The sequence below is a fragment of the Octodon degus genome, unplaced genomic scaffold, assembly GCF_000260255.1.
Source record: "Octodon degus isolate 3935 unplaced genomic scaffold, OctDeg1.0 scaffold00042, whole genome shotgun sequence".
Lineage (NCBI taxonomy): Eukaryota > Metazoa > Chordata > Mammalia > Rodentia > Octodontidae > Octodon > Octodon degus.
In genome coordinates this window covers 242,481-248,004 of record NW_004524618.1, presented here as the reverse complement: position 1 = coordinate 248,004, position 5,524 = coordinate 242,481, and positions in this window count along the sequence as shown.

The following is a 5,524-nucleotide window of genomic DNA, read 5'->3' as shown; positions in this document are numbered from 1 at the left end:
ATTGACTCCTTCCTTCTCATTGATTCCTATTAGTCTCACATTGTTCATCTTTGCATCGTCTTGCAGGTATTGAATTATTTTTTTCCTGCATCCTAGTTGTTTTAATATTTATTTATATTTATTACATTTATTTATTGTGTGTGTGTGTGTGGTCAGCTCAGCCCACCAGGGGGCGGGGCTGGCTGGCATGTGGTGCTGGAGGATTGAACCGAGGTCCCTGTGCTTTGCCAAACTTGTTTCAAGTAGGTACTTTAGACCACTGAGCCATCTCTCCAGCCCCCATCCTAGTTGTTTTAAAGAGATCTTTTCTTACTTTTTCACTAACTGCAATGGCGTCTTTCAGGTCAGAAAGTCTATTTTCACTTTGACGCAAACGGTTTTGCCAGCTTGTGATTGAGGTTTTAATTTCCTGTATATCACTTTAAACCTGTTTCATAGATTCTATTTCTTTCCTAAATTGTTTATTCAGGGGTTCCATCATTTTTATATTCTCCTCTATTTTTTATTAGTGTATTCTTTAGAAGCACTTAGTACTTCTTTGATTATAGTTACCACTACATCTTTTAGTTCCGAAATTATTTCTGATCAGATTTCTTCTATACCTTTCTGCAGTTGATTCTTTACTGTCAACGCTATTATTTCTGAGGTATCTGGTGTGTGATTTCCAGTTTCCTCAGTGCTAGTGTCTTCTGCAGTTCTACTGGGTGGACTCAGGGCCTGAGACTGCATTTTCTTCCTTCTCTTTGTCATTTTGTATACCTGTCTTCTGACCTTTGGTATAGAGCTTAGATAGAGTTATTATCTAACACCAGGTCCGGATCTATGAAGTTCGGATTCCTCCAGGTGGGTGTTGTTTGGGTCTGGCTGCTGTGCTCCACTTCTTTCTGCTGCAGGCGTTAGAGTTGAACCCTTTGTGTCTCTCTGACAAGATGTTCTGCTCCTGAATCAGCTGGGTGGGTGTTGCCTCTAGCCTCTATACAGGAAGTTCTGCTGAAGGGTTCCGTGCTGGGCCTGCGTGCAGCCTGGGTCAAATGAGGATCCGTGGGCCAGGGTCATTTCACTCACTCGCCGGGCCTGCGCTCTGGGTCTATTCAGGATCCCGCAGCCCTCGGTCGGCTCACTCACTCGCTGGGCCTGCGCTCTGGGTCTGTTCAGGATCCCGCGGCCTGGGTCATCTCACTCACTCGCCAGGCCTGCGCTTTGGGTTTGTTCAGGATCCGGAGGGCCCCGGGTCGTCTCACTCACTCGCTGGGCCTGCGCTCTGGGTCTCCCTGCTATACTTCTGAGGTAGTGTTTGTATTATTTCTGCAGTGTCTGGTGGACCTGGCTGCACCAGCAAGTCCAGAGATTTACTCCCTATAGAGGACTGAGGTGGGATCCCTGCAGATCTCAAAGCTTCTGATACACTGGGTTTAGGATTGTCTCTTCTGTCAGGGAACCTTATTAATGGTGTATGTGGCTTGACTGCCTGGACGACCCGACTGGCAGATACCATCTTGCTGCCCATCATGATCCTGGGAAGGGACCTGTTATTTACTTTTTTAAAGATCTATTTTTATTTATTTGGTGCAGGGTCACCCTGTGCAGCATAGTGATCCTCCCATCTCATCCTCCCTAGCACTGGGATACAGGCATGCACTACAACACCCAGTTTCAGTGGCTGGCATGGCATGGGGCCAGCATGGCATGCGGTACCAGGGATTGAACCTGTGTCCTTGCGCTTGTCAGGCAGATGCTTAGACCGTTTAGCTCTCTCCTTGGCCCAATCTGTTACTTTATTTTTTTTTTGGGGGGGGGGTGTTTGGTGGAACCGGGGATTGAACTCAGATCCTTGCGTTTGCCAGTCAAGTGCTTATCCTACTGAGCCATCTCCCCGGCCCCCGTTACTTTAGAACTTTACTCTTGCTTTAATGTAGAGAATAAATTGGATAACGGCATGAGTAGCAAACAGACAATCGGTTGGAGACTATTGAAAGAATCTAGGAGTTAGAGAAAAGTAGACAAAGTGCTATTTCAAGGTAAAATGAGCAAGGTTAAGTGACAGATTGGAAGAGGATGTGAGGGAGGAGTGGTCAGGGTTCTTCATGTTTATGGCCTAAGCTTGGGCGAGTAGTGGTGCCATTTACCAGGGCAAAGAGAAGTGGAGGGAAACAGTAGTGTGGAAGAGATGTTGAAGGAGAAAATTCCATTTTAGACAGACTAACTTAGGAATCTTTGCTGTATCCAGAAAGAAGTAGTTAACAAGTGCATGTAAGAACATGGCGCTCAGATGAGAGAGCCATGTTAGTGTTGTCAGCATATGGGCAGTATTCCACTGAGCCATCTCCCCGGCCCCCATATGGGCAGTATTTAAAGCCAAGGAAATAGATAAAATCACTGGTAAATGATCTGGCTTGATGGCTCTCACCTTTGAGCCTGACAGTGTGGTTAAATATTTAGGATTTAAAGAATTAGATCTCAGTAACTGGTAAATGAACAGTCCTTGTATGTCTTCTATTTGTGACTGTTGTCCTGAAATGCCCTGCCTCATGGTAAAGAAACAAGATCTCTTAGGGCCCGGGAGATGGCTTAGTAGAATAAGTGCTTGCCTGGCAAGCGCAAGGGTCTGAGTTCAACCCTGGGTTCTGCAAAAAAAAAAAAAAAAGAAAAAAGAAAAAAGAAACAAGATCTCATATCCACGGATACTTTTTCTGAACCTGATCCTGAGCTTGCTAGTTAATGTATTCAGTAGGCCAAGAGCCAAATCAGTTTTCTGCCACCTACAGGGCAGACCATGAAACTGAAGGAACTGGAGCAGCCAGCCAGCACCCTGTGTGTCTGGCCACAGGTGTGGTGATGTTAGAAGGACGTAGGTTGAGGGATGTATTAGCAGCTAAAATTCTTTATTGAGCATCAAAGCATTTGGACCACAGAAAGGTGGTGCCAGTTCGCACTAGGGACTAGTGAGTGTTAGGTATCTGGGAGCAGCTTCTGACTGGGTTCGAATCTAGGGGTCTACCCTTCTTTCCCTCCCTCCCCCTCCTTCATCAGTCCCTCTCTTGGAGTTACCCTTTGAGAAACAGAGAAGGATAACTCAATTCTCTTCTCCCTCTTTACTTTTTTTTTTTTTTTTTTTTTTTGCGGAACTGGGGATTGAACTCAGGGCCTTGTGCTTGCCAGGGAAGCGCTTATTCCACTGAGCCATCTCCCTGGCCCTCCCTCTTTACTTTCTAACCCATTTATACCTGCATATATTGTTGCCCATATGCTGCTTCTTGACTTTCTTTTTTTTACTTTTTCTTGTGCCTAGGAACATCTGCCCAGCAGCTTGATGCCTCCTTTAGCACAAATGGCACATTGGAAATCTTTGAGGTTGATTTCCGGGACCCTTCTCTTGACTTAGAACACAAAGGAGTCCTTTCTCCCTCAAGCAGGTATGGTCTGGACTGCGATGGGTATGCAGGGCAGAGCCTGATGAGAAATCCTGAGAACAGTGTATACAGTTGTATATAGGTGGCAGGTGAGGAGAAAAGGAACCCTAACAAGAAGGAAATAGTTAATTTTGATCTTGCTTTGCAAAAGGACTTAAAAATTAACCATTTCCACCTTTCTGGTCAGCAGCAGTAGCAACATTCTCAAGCTGACTGTGTGTGACAGAGACACCTTGCCTAAGCTGGGCCCTGCATGTTCTCACCTAGAGACGTGGCCTCCTGACTCTATTGGCTCTTCCCTTTATATAAGCTGCAGCTAACAACCTTACATAGTATCACTGTTTTCTGCCAACAAGCAGGAGAACACATGATCTCCTTCTCCTTGCTGTTAAGTATTACTTGATTGCATATGGAGTTCATGGCTCTGGCACGCTGGGTACACATGGATTTTGGTGTATTACAGCAATGAGGACAGGGCTGTTGATGCTCTTTCTTATTAGCAGAAAAAGCTAGAAGTAGGTATTGCAAGCCGTGATAGTCCAGGTCCTTTTGTTGAGTGAACAGTTACATGTGTCTGCTTGATACTATGCTTGGGACCCTGTGCATTTTATTCCTTAAAATAAGCCTAAGTGAGAAGTGTCACTATTTCCATTGTACATAGGTGGTAAGTGGAATTCTGAGTCCAAAGCTTCCTTCTTTCCACTGCCTTTTTAAAGATTTTTTTAAAGGTGGGACTTAGTCTGATGCAATAGTCTGTAGATATTTACATCATTAGACAAGACAAAACGTGAATATGCAGTATATTTATTATATATTCAATATAAACAATATACATGTATTACTATACTATTAATAAAGTATATTTTATATAATTCCAAGTACCTGAAAATATATCTGCAAATATAAATAAATGTACAAATTTGTAAACGTCAATAGCCTCGCCTTTATTATATTTTATATAATTTTTCAGATTGAATATATCTTTTTCTTAGGATCCAGTGAATGATCTTGTCTGTCTTACCTTAGAGATTGGCCTAGAAGGCAGCCCTCCAGAGGATGAGGGATAGACCCCCTGTGTCTTTCTTAGGCCCTCTAAGAGATTAAATCTTTAAGCAGAATGTAAGTATCACTTCTTTCTTTTCATGGTTTAACCTAATAATGAAAGGTTGGAGGGGCTGGGGAGATAGCTCAGTAGAATGAGCGCTTGCCTGGCTAATGCAAGGGCCTTAGTTCAATCCCTGGTTCTGCCAAAAAACAAACAACAACAACAACAAAAAAACAAAGGTTGGTTATTGTTTACTTGTTTTTGAGCCCATGTGTTGCTTGATGATAGCATTCCCTTATTTTGCAGTGGTCTTCATCTCTTTAAATTTTCCATTGTAACAGATCTGTGACTTTGTATAAGTTGTAGGTTTTTGGATGTATGAAAAAGTCATAGAAGATGACTTCTAAAAGAATATGCTGAGACCCAAATTCAGGTCTTACATTTAGTCTGTCCTTTCTTTCTTACTTTCTTTTTCATTCTTTCTTTCTTTCTTTTTTTTTTTTTTTTTTTTTTTTAGGGAAGGGTCTACAGGGTACTCAGGGTCTCACTACTAGATCGGACTTGTAGTGATCCTCCTGTTAATAGCCTCCCAAGAGCTGAGACTACAGGCAGGCACCACCATGCCCAGCCAGCAGGGCAGGCCCGTGTCCTGTTTTCTACATAGTCTCAGCTCCTTTCCTTTGTTTCTCTTTTAACACTTCCTGTGTCTCTTCATTATTTACAGATGTTTATCAGAATTATCCCCTTTCTACTACTTGTCTTTTTCACCAAAACCATGCCTCAAATAATCATTATTCCATGGTGCCAATATTGTCTCCATCACCGCCATCATTATCCTTGGAACTCCTCTAGCAAAGAATTCTATCTGTACTCTCATGTTTAAAGTAAATTCCTTCCAGGGGTACCTTTGCTATAGTCCTTGGAAGTCTGAGGTAGGAGGATTGTTGTGAGTTCAAGTTCAGCCTGGTCAATGTAGTGCAAGATTAGCCTGAAATATAGTGAGTCCCCGTCTCAAAAACACACATACACACACTTTCTACCCTCTTAGACAGACTCTTAATTCTTCTTA